The 20793-nt window shown below is 40.8% G+C and overlaps 1 long non-coding RNA gene across 1 annotated transcript in view; it reads right to left on the bottom strand.

The window, feature by feature from the left end:
- The window catches only part of LOC137841242 (uncharacterized), a 59894-nt gene that overhangs the window by 38200 nt on the left and 901 nt on the right, over positions 1-20793 (bottom strand). The gene's annotated exons all lie outside the window — the stretch shown is intronic.

Here is a 20793-nt window from a genome sequence, read left to right as displayed (position 1 = left end):
AGAAGAGGAGTTTGTGGCCTAGGCAGTTAAAAACAGCAGCAATAACACCACTGCATCCTGAGCCTTGGGGAAGAAGAGGTCCTGGGCACGTCCCTCAGCTGTGGTGCCTCCTGCTTTTTGGACAGGACTGTGTGGAGCTGATTTTGGCAGGATGCAGAAAGAGCCTCACACAGAGCACCTCTGTCAGAAAGAATATTGCTATGATAGCTACCTAGCAGAAAGGAACAAAACTAAGGAAAGGGTGGCTTGAGTCAGCTTAACCTTTGGTTAATGACTGGCTCTGGCAGAAGCTGCATCTCGGAAGGTGGATTTGAAAGGGCCTCTAACAGGCAGGAATGTAAGAGCAGAGGAATATGGTAAAGGTAAGAAGATTGTAGAGAATCTTACAAGGGACAAGGAAGCAGTCTTGAGCGCTCAGTGGGGCACATGCTCTAACTTCAGATCAGTCTTCAGTCTTTTAGGAATTTATGTACACGTGACTATAATTTCTACTTGTTTACTATGCCTCCAACTTCCATTAGACAGGTGATGATTCACATGCACTGATTAATGCCAGTCGAAGGACCTACCTCATGTTGAAACCTATTTACTAAATTCCAATTTCTTCTGGCTTTTGAGGATCACAGGGCAATACCTGCCCAACTTAGGTAAACCTGGCCAATTTAGAGTCGCCAGAATAATATCTGTCTTCATGTTCAGCAGAATATTTTCTTTTCAAGAGGTTTTACAGCCACTTAGAAGAGCCAGGAGCAAGGGGAATGGAGTGTGCCCTTGTATGACTGGATCAGCTCCATCACAATTATTTGATTCCACAAGAGGTCACTCAATCTGTGCCCTGCGTTTCTGCCAGGACACAGCAGAGAGAGGCCGCTGCCTCCTCCTTGGCACCAGAAGCAGCATCACTGTGCCAGCCATGGAGCAGAAGAACTTCCTCAGAGGCGAGCAATAGCCAAGTGTCCAGCTGCACGGCCTTCAAAATGTATGAAAAACACATAGCATTAGAAAAGCACTGTGGAAGATGGCAACTAAGGCTCATCTATGCACAAATTGGAATTAAGGCAATTTTAAGATACTACAGCCAAAAGAGGCATGTACACACAGACCTGCACTGAAATAAATGTCAGAATAAATGAAAACACATTTTTGTTATTTTAGTTCAAGGTGCAAGTAGACAAGCTCTTGTTTTTGGAACCACAGTAGAAGAAATAAATTAAACATGCCTCAAAGTAAGATAAGCAGTAAATATTTTGATGTGCTCAAGATCCCACTAATCTATAAGATCTGAAATTCATCAAGCAAATTCTCTTACATCATACAAATAATGGCAAAAAACTTAGTGACATTCATCATTTTCTTTTAAAATGTCAAACAAGAGTGCAAGACTGAAAGCGCAGCAACGCTGCTGCTGCTGTCAGCAACTCATTTAATCAATGTAGATGTTAATTCTAATAATGTCCTGGACTCCATTTAATTTCAGTTACATCATTGTTTTTTTCTCAGTAAAATTGTGCACTGCTCAGGTCTGCAAATAAGTGCTTTGTATTTGATATTTTCTTTCTCTATCTTGAATCTTTTTCTCTGCCACTTACACTTTTGTTTAGCATATAGATTATTTGGCTGAGATCTAAAAAGCCAAAGCTCCATCTGCTCTGATACTGGAGATTGGACAGTACATTTAATTTTGAGTAGCCATTTGCCCCAGATTCATGGTTAAGATTCTGCCCACGGATCATATTCACAGCACACTACTTCCACTGTCACCTGCTTTCCCCTAGACACTGGTGCATTTCAGTGACACTATCCAATAGAGATGTTGCTGATCTTGACACATCTCATTCTTTCATGTCTTTTCCTACCATTTACATAGCTTCATTACTTTAACACCAATAATCCAAGCTAAACTACAGCATAAACCAATAAGAAAATCATTCCAGACTTGGTATATTAAGAGCGAAACGACAGATTTTTAAAAACAGAAGATAGACAAATCCAATAATTTATCTTGATTGTATCAGTAGAATCATCCTCCAACATAAACACACAGATATGCTAAATACAAGTTGAATGTGGTCAGAAGAGATGTAAACAGAGAAAGAATTACAATAAACAAAGACAAATGAGAAACTAGCAAATAATACCGTGGTGGTTGCAGGGCTTGAAAACCTCTCAGATCGGACCAGAATATTTCTCACCTCTGAAGAAGTAAGCTTATGAAACTTAGACCTTGTAGTCAGATTGCTGCGTGCTTTTTTTTTTTTAAATATCAAATCTGTAATTAGAAGCCCATTTGTCTTCCATAGGAGCAGACTAAATGGATTTCCATCCTTGCTGTTCTGCTTCTAAAGCCATGAGAGCCCTATCAAAACCAGGTGCTATTGCAACAGCCATTCTAGATTTCACTTGGACTGAAAAATTGACAGCTGTTTTAATGTTAGCAATTTCTCAGTTTTGCTAAAGACCCATACAATTTTTATGTGATTCCCCACACCCATGAACGTGTGGAAGTGGTCCTGAGGCTGAAATTCTCTATAATTGCCTCTGTGGCAGAGTTCATCCTTCTTACTCAGGTAGTACAACTAATTTATTATATGAGTTTTATGTCTGAGCTTGTCAGCACTTAATTAATTATATCTTAGAGAACCGGCCGGTCTGTCCTGACGAACTACTCCTCTTCATGCTGCTAGTCTTACTAGGCCATGGAACACTTGTAGCTTAACATTACATAACCAGCAATTCAATCACAAACCAGTGCACAGTGGACTGCAGCCTTATATAAGCCAGAGCAAGGCCCTCTAAATGGAGCACGAGAACCTGCAGCACTGCTGAGGGGGACCCAAACCCTCACTTTAAGCAACCACGCAGCTAAAGAGGCTACAACACCACCCACCCATCAGATGGGGAGCTGTGTGCAGCCAGGAACCTACTTATACACATAAGCTCTCATGTTTAAGACACTCAGCCTTGCCAGAATTCATGTAGTTTAAGGCCAGAAAAATACCGTTAGATAACTTTATCTGACCTTTAAAATCAGAGACAGTTATGTTCCAGCCACTTACCTCATATGTGAACCCAGTACCTTGTGTTTGGCAAAGGATGTCTTTCCAGAAAGCTTTGTAGTTTATATTTGTATCAAATTGCCAGCATTGGGACCTTGAGAACAAATACAAGGCAACTTTCTTTGATTTATGTTAAGTTTTCGGTGGCTGCAACAATGCAATTTAACACCTGTCTGCCATTGTGCAGAACGATTCTAGTTCATTTTGTTTCATCTTTTCAGCGGTACCTATTTCACTTCACTTTCAGCAGTTTGTATATGTAGGGTCAATCTGTCCATTACAAAATGCATTTGCTTTAAATTAGACATAGGAAAGCACTCTGTCCAGGGCAGGACTACTTAAATTATTAATCACTAAATATATTTCCTCCCACCATTTTTTTTCTTTTTAATATTTAGTCATTCCGTTTTGTTTAATATCACACCACTGCCGCTACGGACACACTGCTCTGCCGTCTTCCCCAGAAACAGACCCATCCTTTGCTCTCTAATTAGTGCTCTCCGTAATGTCACATTCTTCTGTTTCTTCCTCTTCCGATGAACCACTGAGATTGTGGGGAGGATCCACATGTTTGGGCTTGGATACTCTGCATTACGGGAAGAAAGGAAGTGGATGTCCCTTCTTCCTGTGAAAAGCCCTCGACAGGCCACAGACACACAGGAACAGATGCAAGAATATCTGCCGCATAAACTCCTATACACAGCGCAGCCCTGAAGCTTTGCATAGCTCACACGGCCAGAAAGTGGCATAGAGAAAGCACTTCTGGATGGTTTTGTCTGTGCCAATAGAGCCATTGGCTGCGTTGGTCTGCTCGGTGCTCTGTGTGCCTTGGAACACACTTTTACTACACGCAGTTGTGTATCTTTGAAGGCAGCAAGGCTTTTGGATTGGCTCAGTAATAGTGCTGGGTGAATTGTAACATCCTGGAAAATCCCTTTTAAATGCCAGAGCAGGACTTGGAACACATCCAAGCATTTGCAGCAGGCACAGCAAAAACAGCTTTTGGAATTTAACTTTTGTACTGTGCAGACACTTAAGACGGCAGAGGCACGTTCAGTAAAGCTAAGAGCACTTGAAGTCAAGCAGCATAAAATAACCCAGGACACTGGATTAACTGCTGGAAGATTCTGTACAGGGAAATTATGTGCTTGCCTGCCGGCTGAACAGGAGAGGGGAAGATTGCTCAGGAAGCTAAGCCTTGCATTCGTAATAAACACACTTACAGCAAGATCACTTCTCATGCAGTGGCTGGATAGGGATTGCTGGAAGAAGACTTTTTATCTAGGAGGAGTTCCAGCTGTTTGTGGGGACTGCTGGTCTGAGCATCCCAAGTGCTGAGTGATAACGAGAGCAGATCTCACTCCACAAAGTGCTTGCTACTTGTGCTAGCAAGAGAGCCCTCCTTTCTGGCTGGAGTCTGCTGGCTGCTCAGCAGAGGAGCTGTCTCAGCTTCAGGCTGCCAGCTGGTAGGGAACTTTTGGATGATCCCCTGCTGTCAGCCATGGCCTGAGCAGAAACCCCTACAGCTAGGTACTCATTTTGGGATCTTTTCCCCCAAGCCTGGAGCTATCAGTTTTCCAGATCCCCTAACCAGATCTGGCTGGCAATAAGCAGCTCATTTTCTTTTAGGTGAAGAGTGGCTATAAAACTTCAAGCCAAATCCCTCAATCACATTTCCAAAATTAGCTGGTTTGCAGCAATTAAAACTAATCCTACTTCTACTGTATTTCTGGGTCCTGCAAATGACTGGTTCACAAGCTGGGCACTGCAAAACTGGCTCACTTTTTGTTAAGGGTAGCTACGTACCTTCAGAGCAACCTGTATCCCAGGACTGCCTCATCCTTGCTATTATATGTTGCTGTACCATCACTAGCTGACCCAGGGCTTTAAAGCAGTATCATCACCCCGGCAATTTTTACCAGCATTCCGAACATTTTGTTTGTTTGTTTTTACAGGTACTTCTGACTCTTACTGTTTGAAGAATTCTCTTTCTAAGCACTAAGGAATCGCTTTACCACAAATAGTTTGAATTTAGAGGACTACTAGTGCCATTCTCATTGCAAGACAAGTTTACCTATAAAAGAACACATGCTCTGGTTTCAGACTCTATCTTCTCGCTCATCTTGCAAAATTAGTATCAAAAGTGAAATCAATCTTAAAGTATCCTTTACTGTTCTTAGCTGTTTGGTGGTTCAGGCCCTGCCATGCTTACTTTAGTACAGCTCAGTGCCTGTCACCGTGGAGCTTCTGTTACTGCTGCTCTTCTGAGACTAAAAAAGACCTAGACTGCTTTAAGCCAGGGCAGCACAAACTAATGGAACTGAGGAAGCCCCATAGCTTCAAGGGCTTTGTTTAATATTCATAAGAAGCAGATCGCTAGCTATGAAGCCTTAGTAGTTTGCGGTATTGGTACACAAATACATTTTCTTAAACAAATATTTCATCATCCATGACAAAGTAACCTAAGAATAGCACTAAGGAAAAAAAAAGGAAGTTGTTATATAAAATGAAAGGAAACTTCTGTGTTTACTACAAATTTTCAACAAACTGCCTATGGAACATGCTGCAAGTTTGTATTTAAGGCAGTGTTAATGGCTTTAGGATTGTATCTTGTACAATTTTCATGTCCCTAAAAGGCTAAAATGCCAGGGTTTCAGCAGCATATGAGGGCAAAAGAGGAAAAGCAAATGTGGATTTGGCAGTGTGATGAGCAGTTGACAACAAACTGAGCAATGTAAACCAGTTTTTTATAACTTGGTTCTAAAAATGGAAAGCTCAGAATCATCATCTCACCAGGAACAAATCTGTTTTTCCCCAGCTCTAGGGAAAGTTTGTTTTCCTATACAACTCTAGAACAGCTGTGTACCGCTGGGACAGGGAGATTCTGTGAACCTATAAAGATGATGCCCAGTGGCTAAGGCATAAAAAAAAGACATGATGCATACGAAGAAGAGAGCTTGAGCTCTGTTGGTGAACCTGGGAAATCAACATAGTGAGGCAGTGAGATGCTGTGTTGGTAGATAAACAGCTTTTTATACCCAAGGCAGGAACTGATGGTCATGAATTCATGTATCAAAGCTCCACTTGTTGTAACATGTATTTTTTCTCACAAATTAAATTTTCATGCCATCTATAGCTATTTAGGTGCCAAAAGCACTGGCAGTGTAAATGATGAGAGAGAAGGCAGAGCAGTAGCAGTAGTACTTTAAAACACAGGTTTGGTAAGACAGAAGTAAATCCCAGACTAAAGGGAAACCAGAGGTCGCAAAAGAGGGAAGTGAGAACACGATGTGATGACACAGTGCCCACCTGTTCAAACTATCCTAGAGTCATTAAGGTTGGAAAAGAGCTCCAAGATCATCTGGTCCAGCCATCCCCTACCACCGATGTCATCCACTAAACTATGTCCCTAAGCACCATGTCCAACCTTTCCTTGAACACCCTCAGGGACTGTGACTCCACCACCTCCCTGGGCAACCCTTTCCAACACTTGCCTGCTCTTTCTGAGCAGTAGTTTGTCTCTGTCCCACGTACAATGCTCCTAGGTGTCCTGTTATGCTACAATTTCTGCTCATTTGGGAGACATCTTTTGGAATAAAATATCCACAAGGACTGCTCAGTATTTTCTTCTGAAGTCCATCAGCATACCACACGTAAAACGCTCAGATCATTTTTATCTGCATGTGGCACTCAACATGTAGCCAAATTAAATTTCATCTACTATCATAGTCATCGTCCCCATGATTTACTTATCTTTGCATATTACAAGCTCCATAGCTTTTATCCACAAATTTTGAAAGCTTATGGTCCATTTTTTCCAGGCCATTAATAGATTTAGCATGTTAATCTCAACAGCAAATTCTAGAATACCCAGTTATTATTTTTGTTTCACTGCAAGATGCAGTCATTCTCAACAACTAGTTTCCTTAACACTGCATTTTGTGCAGAAATCACACATTTAACCTCCTTTTCCAGACGCTATCACGTAGGTGTTATCTTTGTGTCAAAACAGTGAAGATTCCAGACGAGGTGTAAATTCATATGATATAGTCCTCCTCAGTATCTGTTGAGATTCTGACTCCAAGAAGCCATCCAAAAAATGTGTTCTCAAGAAAATACTGTTGGTCAAACTTGGAAACCATTCTAAAAAAAGAAAGCCTATTTTTGTTTGTTTGTTTTATCTAACAAGGGAGGATTAGCAGGAAATTTTCTGTGGAAAATAATTTATGTGAGTGGTCTGCTTACATTCTTACATCAGAAAATCTTCACTGGCTGTGGTTAGAAGTAAGGTGTTTGCAGCGGCTTATGTGATGTTAAAACTCCCAATAACCCTTGGTGGCTGCCCAGCTTTCCCTCCAAAATTTTTCAGAGCCCTGAACTGAATGTCTGCTGTGAAGTCGGAAGAACAGACCCAGTCGGCGCTGAAAGACACAACCATCCATGTTGGCAGCCTCTCCTGGTTTTATGCCGCTATGCAGCCAGTTGACAAAGTCATTTTATGGGGTCTTGGGCTTTAACTGGAAGCCTTTACTTTTGAGGTAACGTAAAGGAAATCCTCCTGGGTTTTCCCCTTCCACTCCAAAAGGATTTTTAGGTCTTGCCTAGCATACACAAACATAAGATGATTGATGAGAATATTCATCCTCTGCTGCCTGTTTCATTTGCTAAGCACTTGGGAAGCAGAGAATAATGTAAACCAAAACTAATTCATAATTTTTCTTGTACAAGAGAGGAACATTCTTCCATAGAGTGCTCTAAGAGACCTAAAAAAAAAAAAAAAAAGTTTTATCTGGAAAATAACAGCAGCCCTTTGGGAAAGGGATTTGTTGTTAAGATGACTGACCTCCCAAATCCTTCTTCAGAGTTCATGATTCATTTCTGTGAGCCCTCAGCTGGAAACTGAAGACAATCAGACAAGTAGTTCAATTACTAGCACACCACTAGCAGGATATTACCAAGGTATTTCATGGAGCAAGCCGGGTCTGCTGATGGCAGCGGTTAGCCAAATAAGACATGCTGACAGACAACACTTCACTTCTCTTTCTTCACATCACTGAGAAAGAGATTCCCACAAGGAAACTCTTGATACCTGATGCCATGAAGTCACAAGTAAACGGTCAATTTCTATAACCCCAAAATCAATTTGGTTCTCTTACAGTCCATCATCCTAAGCTGCCAATGCTCTCCCATGCACCAGCACACCCACTCACTCATACAAATCTGCATCTAAGGTACAGTTTTTGTTGATGTAGAATTAACTATATTGTCCTATATAGAATTAACTATATGTCCTCAGCAAGAGGACAATATTAGAACTTACTCAAATATCATGCCACTTTGAAAGATGCATTCTTGTTTGCTTTCACTGCACTAGCAGCTAACCTCCAACTGCCCCAGATGGAGCAGATTAATTTTGATGCATTCCTTCTCTCTCAATGTCATTCCCTGACCATGGCTCTGCAGTCCAAAAGCTTCATTTGTAATTCTATCTTGTGTTAGAAATTACAGTATTTATTAAGTCTCATTCTACATTTAAGACTGGTGATGGTTTAAAGAGGGTGATATCTGTTACAATGTCAAAGAGTCATAAAAGAGCATATACAATAAACTTGGCTGTCTGTGCTCATCTTAAATCATGTGTCACCAGGGAAAAGTGTTCCCCAGAAGGGAAGGACAAACGAAGTGTATGGAAGGCAGAAAGTGGACAGACCATTGCAATACAAACCTATTCTATTTTCCCTTTAGAGGCCTCCCATCTGGAACGGTACAGAGAAGAGGAACATTTCATATTGTTTGTGGCCCATTGCTAGCAGTAGTCTGCCATCTGCTGATCCACGCAGCTGTGTTTATAGCCTTCAAGGTAAAGCAGTCATCCATCTTTTCTCACAGTCTGCTCTTATTTCAGCGTATGCTGGTACATGAGAATATGAAATGCAGTGTCTGCTCATCTATGCTACAGGCAAGCAGAAGCCAAAGCCAAAACCACAGGATATCAAAGTGCAGCTGACCATTACATTAAGATGCTTGGATCTCTGTCAAAAAGCTATTCCCCATGCTTAAAGCTTTGAACCATAACTTCAAAAGGAGAAGAGGAAAAAAGGGGGAGGAGGGGAAGAAGAGGAGGGTGGAAAAAAAAAAAAAAAAAAAAAAAAAAAGACAGTTTACCTGAAGTACCTTCCTGCAACCAACAGAAAGTGGTTCTTAACACAGGCCAGCAAATTGCTGCCTTTCTGAGTAATGCTGGAGCTGCCAAGGAGCTCCATAGCTGAGTACGGTTAACCTCCTGTCCTACCTCTGTCCCTCCTCCTGTCCCTACCTCTGCAACGTGCAGTTGTTTACTTTCCCCTGCTCAAAGCCAGCATCCTTCCACCTATTTTCCCCATGCATGAGTACTGACAGAGCATGTGGTAACTCCATTCTCTGCACGTGGCCAGCTGTACAATTCCATTATGCAAATGACAGTGCTGATAATTAAAAGTGTTCATCAAGTAACCGCAGAGGAACAGGAGTCTCCTTCATGACCAAGCCACACTCTTCATCATCGTGGGACCATAACAGCACCTATCCATCACCTTTACTACGCTTGCCTTAGTAGTTATCCAAGGCACTGACAAAATACCGTATTTTTCTAGGAGATGACTGACTTTCATAGGAGGCTGACTGTACCAGGGGTCTTATAATTAGAGATTTGGGTATTAACATCTGGAAATGAACTTTGAAAATACAGCCTGTTCTACCCTCCTTTTCTAAAGGAATTCACTTTTGAAAGATGAGACGTTCAGCCAGAAAAATAGAAGTGCATGCCTGGTGCATATCCAGGTCATACGCAGAAAAGAGGTTTCAATGGGACCTATTGTAATGTTCATGTTTTCTCAGACCTCTTTAAAGAAAAAAGAAGAAACAACACAGAAAATCGTAAATCGAGATGGCTTTGAGCACCCACCAGCACCATGAAGTACTAAATGAATTCTGAGGCTCTCTGACTTTCACACAGCAATACAAAATCAAAGATTTTTCACTCTCAATGACTTTCCATTAATGCATTTCAAGGGCAAAATGTGGAATTCATCTGAAAGGATAAATCTGAGTGAAAACAAAAATGGGAATGGGCTCAGAAATCCTCGAGTAAAGAAACCAAAGCAGGACAATAGGCAGAGAAGTCCTGAGAGGGAGGAACCAGTTGGGGTGTCTGATAAACTCGTGTTCTGTTTGTCCATATTGCTCATGCAGCCTGAGCAGTAACAGCATTCATTTCACCAAGTGACTTAACCTTATCCCTGATGAGCCAGCCACCTTTGGAAGGAGACATTTTATTTTACACATCTGTGAAGAACTAGTTCTAATTTCTTTAATTAGCCTGATGGTTCCAGCTGGGATTTGACCAGCTGTTTCTTCGAGGACAAAACTCTAACCTACCAAGTGACTATCAGACACACCAAAAAGCTATCAGTCTAAAACTTATTATTCGTTACTTGGACTGCATTTAAGCTGACACCTCTTAAGTTCATCAAATTGATTTTCTCAGAAGTGTCACAATCCATTAACAATTTGCCAAAATCAAAACAAATCTAGTAATGCTTTTGATGTCCCTGATAAGACTTCTTAAAGCAAAACAGAAAAAAATGTTATGGTGAACATTTGCCAGTTGCTAGCACTTAGAAAATAACAAAGATAAAGAACGTTGTTTTGTTTTGCTTTTTACTGTAGTGATGTTCTTTTACTCCTTTCTCAGTACAGATATGGTATGGTGTCCCCTATATTCACACTGGAATCTTTTAGGGGGTAAGATCAGTGACAATATCAGCATAACAACGAAGTGGTAAACAATCAGGAACAGATTTAGAGTGGATATTAAGAAAAGGTTCCCTGACCATCAGACAGATGAGATAACTTTAACAGCTTCTCAGTTCTGAAGTGATTACAAAAGAGCAAAACTATTTGTAAATGGAGGTTGGTAAGCGTACAGAAAACACATCGGGTGCCTGAACTTGATGATGTGGGTTCACAAGGCTGGAGGAAACAACTGATGATTCTCCTTCACAGCCCTACCATGGGTCTATCATCTGATCTGGAGCAACTCTCCTAACTTCTGTATGGTTCATAGGAATCTTGGAGACTTTCACTGGATAATACTACAAGGAGCCTAGGACTTGAGTATATACAAGTATATACAACGTTGAATGTATACAAGGTAGGGAAAGGGAAAAAAAAGATTTACTTGCATCTACAAAGACCCTCGACCAGTGCTGACAGTTGTTAATTGTCACCCTGTTATTTTTTCCCTCCCATTAGAAAACACGGTCCGCTACAAGCAAAGTGCTCCAGTTATTGAACGGGGAGGGCAGGCAGTGGAGAACATTGCAGCCACTTGCAACTGCTAAAATGTGTCTTGCTGGCAGCTTCATTTGGAGGAAAAATATAATCCCAAGTAAAAGTGATTTATCACAATGACACATCTCAACACAAAGCTCAGCTAGAGCCACTTAATACACACACAGAAATGAGAATGAGAGGCAGACACAAGAGTAAAAAAAAAAAAAAAAAAAAAAAACCAGCTTTTCTGATACTTTCAGAAATGACAGTCCTTCTCATCCATTCCCCACAGAAAGGGCAGCTTTCTTACCAGGCCCCCAATCCAATCCTCTCTCAAGTGCATATTATCTATTTACCTGAAAATTCTTCATTGAAAAAAAGACTTTTTTTTGTTATTATCCGTGGTAATTTTAAAAATTTTGTATCATGGAAAAAATTTAGGAAGAAAAAAAAAATCTTCTAATGGTTTAGTCTTCTAATCAAATCAAAATTAAAACATTTGGCTACCTTTTTTCCAGAAGCTAATATTCTTAAATCAAAACTTATTTTTTATTTTTTCTTAGCTTTTTAATTTCATCAAAAAGCAATTTTGTAGGGGAAAAAATGATAGGTGTTAATGAGACATTTTTATATTAAACAATTAAATTAGTAAGTACTTATGAACTTCCTGGTTAACACTGTATTTGTCATGGTAGCAATAACAGAATTTTGGTATGCCTGCTCTAAAAAGCCAAACTTTGCTCTCCTGTGCAGCAGCCAATTTTCACGAGGTGTTAGTAGAGGAGCAGCAGATGCAGCTGAAGAGGTCTGACAGCATGCAGGAGGTTGAGGCACGCATACCCACAGCTCCATTCGCTCCTTCACACCACATCTTCTGGTCACACTGTCCCAGCCTAAAGGCAGTGAGAGTAACAATATACAAGAACTAATCCTTTTACCTCTTCTTAGAACTGAACAGTTGCACGGGAAGCACAACTTTTCCTTGGGAGCTAGCCCAGGCTTGTAGAAGTTGCCATTCCTACTTCAGAGGGCAGCACAGTTCACACAGCTCCTGCCTCCCAGTGCCATGACCTGCACAGAGAGCAGTGCTGGAGTGCTACAACAACCTGAAAGCGTGAGATGAAAACACACCCACGGCTCCTTTCCCCTCTGTAAAGAAGTTCATTACGGAAGCCATTAAAATACTTTTCAATGCAGGATGAGAACTGGACAGATGACAAATAAGATTTAAGTCATCAGATATTGTCAAGGCTTTTTACGGGGAAAGAAACCACAACACACAGGTGTAGCATTTATAAGCACAGCATCTTGCCAGCAACAAGATCCACTTGTATCCAACCGTCTGCTACACCACGGCTCCGTTGGCTCACCTGCAGCACAATCCTTACAACAAGGCCAACCATTCAGGCTGGTGCCCGAAGCAAAATCCTACAAAGGAAGACAGTTTTATTTGGCATCAGTTGCTATGGGTATCAGTGCATCTTGCTTTTAAATTAGCTCAGGTGTGGTTTGAACAGGAGAAATAAGGGATGCTGTAGAATTTTAGGAAGCCTGAGGACATTTCCCTTCAGAGATCAAATTTACCAGTGTCATATTCAACAGCTTCTCGTAAATAAAATAAAAATTCCTCAATAACCATGAATTGCTACCGGTTGTATTGGGATAACATTACAGTAATTTCACCACCTTAAAAGTTCTCAATTTAAATCACCAAGAAGAGGCAGAATTTATGCGGCTTGGCTCCAGATTTTCAATTCTGTCAAGAAAGCTGGGGAAAGAATAAAAATAGCAGCAAAGCTATGCAGTGAACACTGTCTTTGTCTACTGAATCATCAGAGTGCCCTAGTACAAAACAACAGAACCAGCAATAAGCAATCACACAGCAGCAGTTTGTGGGAATTAACTAAAATAAAGCACATGTATTCAGCAAGGAGATCAGTGAAGTGTCAGAAAAAGCTGCTAATTTGAATACTGCATTTGTTTACATAGTAAGTACTTTTAATATAGTAATATACATCTATTTCTTCAAAGAAATCATAACTGACCACCAATAAAATAAATATCGATACAGACCATAATGGTAAGCAACTGAAAATGACTGCAGTTGTATCTTTTGCTGCCTAGTATACAAAACACCAAAAAAAAATTGCCCAACAGATGCAAAACCAAACAAACTAACAAAGGATTAAACAGCTCCCTGGCTAGGCTTTGCCTGCCAAATCTCTGCCTGGAGAGGACTTTTATGTCCACGTAATAAACCCTCAAAATTATGGACTTACAAAGGAAACAGCTGCTTAACCATAATGGCAATTACTCTGGTCAGATCGCAGAGCACCCAACCTTGCGGCTGTGGCTCCGGGTACCCGCCTCGCACACCATGAGACAATGCAGAGCTGAAACTGAGTTAGCGTCACCGCACAGAGCTTGCAGCTGACTCACCCGCATCGCTCGCCATGAGACAGGGTGAGGAGCACGACAAGGCAGTGCGGTCGGCTGGCTCTGGGGCAGGCCCTCACAGGAAGGATTAGACCATGCCTTGTACACACAGGCCAGGTGGCTTCATCCTAAACTGTTTGGGAGTATTTGGAAGTATCCCATCATGACACAGCCAAACCCAGCTCATACATCCTACATCTTGGGGCAGCTTTTAACCTGCGCTAGGTTAGCGGGGCCAAGCTCCTCTCCCACTCTGAGGCCCACCCAAAAGCCACACTGAGACACTGTCTTAGGCTCCAAAAGCAGAGAGCTACCCCCTAGTACCTGCAGTATTAAGGCTGAAACTATCACAAAGCACTGCTGTCATCCCACTGGCCTGCAAACCGTAAAACAACTCCGGGTGCATGGCTGTTCATCCTATTGAACCTTGTAGAAGGTGGTGCAGGCCCACCTGCTTTGGTACAATTGGTTATTTCAGGAGAGACAGGAACTTGTCGTAAGACTGTTCTCTAGCAGACAACATTATAGCTGGGGCAAACCTAGATACAAACTAGTGGTGCATCTTTCTCGTGGTCATTGGGTAGTTGGGAGTGTCCCAACTACCTGACTCGCTGTTATACATACCATAAAAACACTGCTTCCCACAAGTGCTGTTTTCCATTATTATCTTGATTGCCTACATAAATATGAATAATCTCATATACAACATGCCCTAAACTCTCCTTCTGTTCATGTCATCCCATAGATGGAGGCTGATTCTCCCATCACTACAGAACCCACACTAAGTGGTGACACCAAACTGAAATGGTGCTCTGGCTTGCACAGAAACGATCAGCATGAGATGTATGTACCTGTATCACCAGCTATTTATTCAGCAGCTGACAAAGGATACCAGTATCTAATGATACCTGCCCTGTAATTTCATACTGGCATGAGCACTTTTGGCTCAGTGACCTGCAGCGGTAACTGCACAGCACAAACTATGAAATGCATCCATGGTACTGGGAAGTATTTATGTATAAACTGCTCATTCCAATTAAAACAGGACGTAAAAGTTACTTCAATACGTAAGTGCACAATAGGATGCTGTTGAATGTCTCATCTGCCAAATACATTTTTGATGGAAAGTGATTGCTGATATTATACAAGATAATTTCTCTATGAATTAAGTTAAACATGGCTTGTAAGAGACCTGGACAGCAGTATTTCAAGAAACAGCCTGCAGATTAGAGACAAGTGACAAGACTGATCTCTGCAGCTGCAATTAACTGTCTTTCCTTCGGTCTCTCCTGCACAGTTCTAAGAAGGGCTACGTTTTTCTCCTGCTGATGAAGGTTGATTAGCAGTCAGGTGGGGAGAGGCTCCGGGGATGGCATGACGCATTAATTAAATCACTTCTACCAGCTAAGTGATGACACTTTGATTTATAGCAGAGCTCATTCAACCAGACACTGGCATTTCCTGGGCACCGAGATGAGGAAAAGCCAAGCTGGGAAGCAGGTGGGAGAAGAGGGGGATGTGCACATAAAGGAAAAGAAAGCAAACCGAAGTGAATACCTGCAGCTGATAGAGACTATTTTCAAAACAAAGTGCTTGCTGGAGCAGTAGGAATGACCATGAAACAAGCTGAAAATGATTTAATCCACCTTTCTTACAAAGAAGCTATTTCATTTTGTTTGTGTCTATATCAAAAGCTGGTTTAGGATAGGGTCTTATAAAAATCTCTCCAATTAAATACGATACAAATTACTTCATAAGTCACATTTGAACCTGATACACTCCAAACAGCTTGCGGTGTTGTGCCTGGAGATAGCACTGACTCATGACTACAGTTAGAAGCTCAGAAAGAGAACGTAGAAATCTCCAGAAAGCAGAGCAGGACAGCATTCCAGGGGCCAGGTTTAAATGCTATGCTCAAACCCGCACATGCTCCATCGCCTGTCAAGAACGATGTCTCCTAAACACCGTGTTTCAATTTCTCCCTCTGCCAAAGGGCGATAATGTTATTTCACAACCTTTGTAAAGGGTTACCTTTATCCAACTTTATCTATTTTGTTTAGGATTCTGACATTTGAAAAGGCTAACTTAAACAACCTTCCTATTAGAAAGCTGCTCTTTCGGCGACAAGGCTACATACACTGCCTTGTGAACTCTGGTAAAAATCACAAACCTGTACGAGAGAGAAAATACTTCTACACCCTGGAATCTGAAATAGGTCAAAACATGATTATCACTACAGCACTGTATTTCATTCCCTCTTCTCAGTCACCAGGCTTTGGTGATTCTTGGATTATTTTTTCTTTAAAAGCCTGAAGCAAGCATTTGTGAACATTCTGGGGTCTAAAATATGCTACTCACTGTACAGTCCTGGGGTATTTATTTAGCAAGACATATCTTTATCCTTTTGAAAACAAGAGGTTTGTCTGTTCACAACATTGTCTTGGGCAAACAACATGTTGCCTTTTTGATAAAAACTCTGTAATATACATGCAAATTTTCTGCAAGAACCACTTTGGACATCTTAAACTACATCAGGCTCAGTTCAGTTTAATACATGAGGAGAAGACATATAAGGAAAAAATGAAACAATAAGTTTGATTCAGAGGATGTGTTCTTTTTAGTCAATATTACCATCTTTCTCGTTAACCTCTGCTACTGCAGCAGACAGGACTGGAACCATGTCATGGTAGCTGCTTGTATGAGGATTTAATGAAAAGAGAATTCTTGTTCTCTAGTATTTCACAAAAAAAAACAAGCAAAACAAACAAAAAGACCCACCTCTACTGAGTGGCTTTCCTAGCACCGAGCAGTAGTAAAATGACTGCTCTTGTAAATCTAAATTCTGATCAGAAAAAGATCTCATGAGCCTCTTTGCTTAGCACATGCATCATGCACATTTGTCTCATCTCATTAACTTTTGCTTATCTAGATATATTTCTCCTTTTAGCTCAAAGCCTTGTTGTGTTTGTTGTAAACAATTTCTATCTCTCCCTCAATGCTACATCTCATTTATAGGTGCAATTACTGTTACACAAGATAATATCTTCAGCTTTCCTAGCATACCCCCTAGAATCTCCAAGTGCCTGATAGCTAATTCATTGTGGGAGGCTGATATGAGAAAGCCTTCACAGACACAGCAGCAACACAGAAATTTGGGTCATAAAAGAATTCTGCAGCAGACCAGTACATAGATCAGTGCTTAACCAATATCATTTGTCACTAATCTTCTATAATGCATTTGGATTCTTTTGCATCATCTGCACTTAGTAACAAAATACTTTATTTAACATCAGACTTGGTAGGCAGCTAGATGGGGGTGGGGAAAAAAAGCCAGCTCGCTTTTCAACAGATCTACATGCATCTCCTTTTCATCATTAGAATAAATTTCCAGAGAGGTGAGCAAAGGTTTAGCTGCATGACTCTCATTAACGTTAACTTTATTTCAGTAATGAGGTGAAAGCACAATCACTGGAGCTAATATAATCACAGTGATGAGACACAAAGTATGCTGCAGTAAATACGGCTGAAGAAGATGACATTGACAGTCCTGATAGGTTGCATCGAGGATGGAAAAACAGGAATCAGTAGCAAAATGATGCAGTGAGGGTAAAGACCTTGCCTTTGCACCTAGAAAACTAACAGGAACAAGCCCACTGATGTGAATGAGAGGACTGACACCGGTCAAAGGACTGTCCTTCGAGGTATTCAGCACACCAATGCTCACTCAGCTTTGCTAGTTCCTAGCAAGAACTGAGGAAGCAAAGGGCTAACAGTACTGTGCCCTTAAAAGTCATTTAGGAAAGATAAGGAAGATTACTGTAGCAGCTAAAAAGGAACACTGAGATAAAACGAAAACAGCAGGTGTGGAAAATCAAAAGCTATTGGTGACAGCCCTTGAAGACAATCCCAGTAATATATTGCACCAGCAAAACCTCATATAATGAAAAGCGTGAGAGTCATCATGCCATTGCACTCCATTACTTTAGCTAATAGTATGATCTGAACAGAACAAGGCTGGGAAGAATTTTATAGTAATTAGCAAACCTGTTGGTGTCCATTTTTCTTCTGCACAACATATGAACAAAAGAAAAGTACCTACAGCTATTAAGGGAAACGGGCAAGAAGAAAAAGCGGGAAGACGGACAGCAATTTAGGTACCCCTGCAGAAATAAAAACAGTAATTACAGTTTTTATTACAAAACCAGCGTACAAGGATTTTTAGCTTTGCTTTAAAAAAAACACACTGCAATACAAAAACTACTAAATATGTAGCATATAAACATCCCCATCCAAGTACTACTAGTACAGAAGGAGCAGAGGAAACATAATGTATACATCCACCCCATATAATTCTTGCAACATCCAGTACCTCTGTAAGCAGCTCAGTTAACTTCATCCAGATGCCATAAACAGTTGTTTTTTTCTTTTTTACAATCACATGGAACTGATCCACTGCAAGCTGTTTATACAGAATCCATGAGATTAACCCTATAGCTACAAATGAAGCATACTTATGACATGTAAAACCCATGTCATTTTCACTTGATTTTAGTTATCTTACAGACCCTCTGAAGGCTGGCACAGAACCACTCAAGAGCTGCCGATGTTCAGCACTGAAGCTACGTGATAAGCCCTCTCACCTTCAGTATTAAGACAATGCATATTTGGTTTTGCCATCCCAGCTTGTTGCACTGTCCTAGCCACTGCTATTGCAGATATCCAACCACTGCAAGGAGAGCCCTGATCAATACATCTTTGTTGTGTAGACCTGAATTAACTACATCTCACTTTCCTTTGACAGCAACACAGATCACATGCAGCTGCTACTTCCACTATGAGAAACACGAATTCTGGAAAGCATATTCATTATCTGGTTGTTAAAAGCAATGGAGCGTGCAAGCCTCACCCTGCCTGGGTTACCTGAAAAATCAAGATTTCTGTTTGATTAAGTGACTGCCAGCTAGTCACCTTCCCACTCTAACCTTGATGTGGCAGGACTGTGACAAGTGCATATAGTGTAACATCACAAAATGTTTCACTGATGCTCACAAATAGATAGCTTAATTTGTTTAAATAGCCTGGTTCCTTGCAGCATTTTCACTGCAAGCCCTGTTTTGAGGACAGAATATATCGTCTCTTCATATGGAACCTACCTGCGTGCCAGCTGGCAGGAAGTCAAGGAGAATCCTGATGAGGTCCAAAGCTCTCGGACTTTACCCAACTTACAGCACATATTAAATGTCAAAGGAATTCCACCTGCCACCATCATTCTCTGAGTTGTAGGACTCAGGATCAGAAAATTTGACTTTATAAAAGTTATAGCTCCTTAACAGATTTTTTGTAGCTGAATATAACCTGTATATGACCAAAAAACAAAGAAAACCACCACTAAAGGATTTTCCATTTGATGTACAGAAAAAAAATAAGGCCTTATAGGTTTGATTTCTATTTCACAAAATAAACAAACAAACAAAAAACACTAAAGGAATTTCCATTTGCTGTACAGAAAAAAAGTCCTTATAGGTTTGATTTCTATTTCACTCATAATGCAGAAATAATAGGGCTGTCATTGGTGCTAACTCTCACGTTTTTTTTTCCATGGTTTTCATTTGTTGCTTCTTTTCCAGTAGCAGCTGCTGAAGTGAGGTGGCCACAGAAACCTATTTTTTTACATAAGAAGGGAAAACGAGACCTCTACAGCTGTAGAGAAGAACTTAGAACTCTGCAACTTCAGTACTCCATCTTCAGACAATAAACAAATACAATTTCTCCCTTATTTTTAAATTGATTACGGTGTGAGAAGCAGACCACACTTGCAACTGCTGAACACTTGGGGTTAGAACTTGCAGCATTTAACGCTGCTGTTTGTGATCACATATCATCACTAAATCATCTCACTTCCAACTGCAAATCTTTCATCAGTAGGAACGTGTGTAATCCAGACAGAGCCCAGCTTCAATTTACAGACTAGTAAGACAGGAAAAAAAGCGTGTTGAGTACTGAGAACTAGTCTTTATAAGTGTCACTAAGCAAAGGAGGAGATCATTGTTTATAAATTTTTATGGAATTACATTTCAGCATAGGGCTGGACTTTCATGCAATGAGACGAAGGTCCATGAGTTCAATTCATCAGGGTTCACTTTGAGATAACAGAAAAAAATTAAGTAACTACTAAAACAAATGTATTACCAATGCTGGTGACATTTTGGCATTACAACAAATGCTAAATATAAGCCTTTCGTGATGAAAGATTGAGACCAGATAGCATGTACACTTTCCTTTTTCATAAGCCATATTTATCCTGTAAACAAGCCTCACATGCTGTTGGCAGCAGCCTAGGATATCATAATTAGGCCAAATGATTTCTTCAGTGAAGCTTTCTACCAGTTTTCAGTAACTTTCAAATAGAGTGATGCTAAAAAAAAGTAACCATATGCTTACTAAAGCAAAACCCCATATAATAGAGATGTGTTTGCCGAGTTCCTAGGGACAAACGCAGCAAAGTTCAGGCTCTGCTTCCTAGACCAGCTGACAGCATGGGTGCCAGGGAGAGTAGCAGTTTTCTCACACAGAACTCAGGTTAGGTGTTGATACGCTTTTTAATGTGTATTGCAACTGCGATACTTTGAAATTTTGCATAAATACTCAAAGCAAAGACAGACCAAGAGAGTTGAAAGCTACAGCTAGCACCGGATTAAAGCTGGGTGAAGAGAAATTGAAAAGGGAGCAAAAGAATAGATACCCTTTTGCCTCAAAAGTAAGGGGGAGTACTACAATACCTTTTCTGACTTAGAAAAGCAACATTTCCTCTAGGAGTGAGGATTTCTGCTATTTTATTGCAACCTTCAATAACTGCAGCTGAGACAGACCCAAGGCAACACAGGGGACAGGAGAAAAGATACAAAGGCCTTGAGGAAAAAAAAAAAATCATGAGAAACCAGAGCAGCCAGTGAGCTGATTGAAGAAAAATGGAAGCGGGCTAGGGTGG

The sequence above is a fragment of the Anas acuta genome, chromosome 17 (genome assembly GCF_963932015.1).
Source record: "Anas acuta chromosome 17, bAnaAcu1.1, whole genome shotgun sequence".
Classification (NCBI taxonomy): Eukaryota; Metazoa; Chordata; class Aves; order Anseriformes; family Anatidae; genus Anas; species Anas acuta.
Note: the sequence above shows the minus strand (reverse complement) of the source record. Positions and strands in the feature narration are given on the sequence as shown.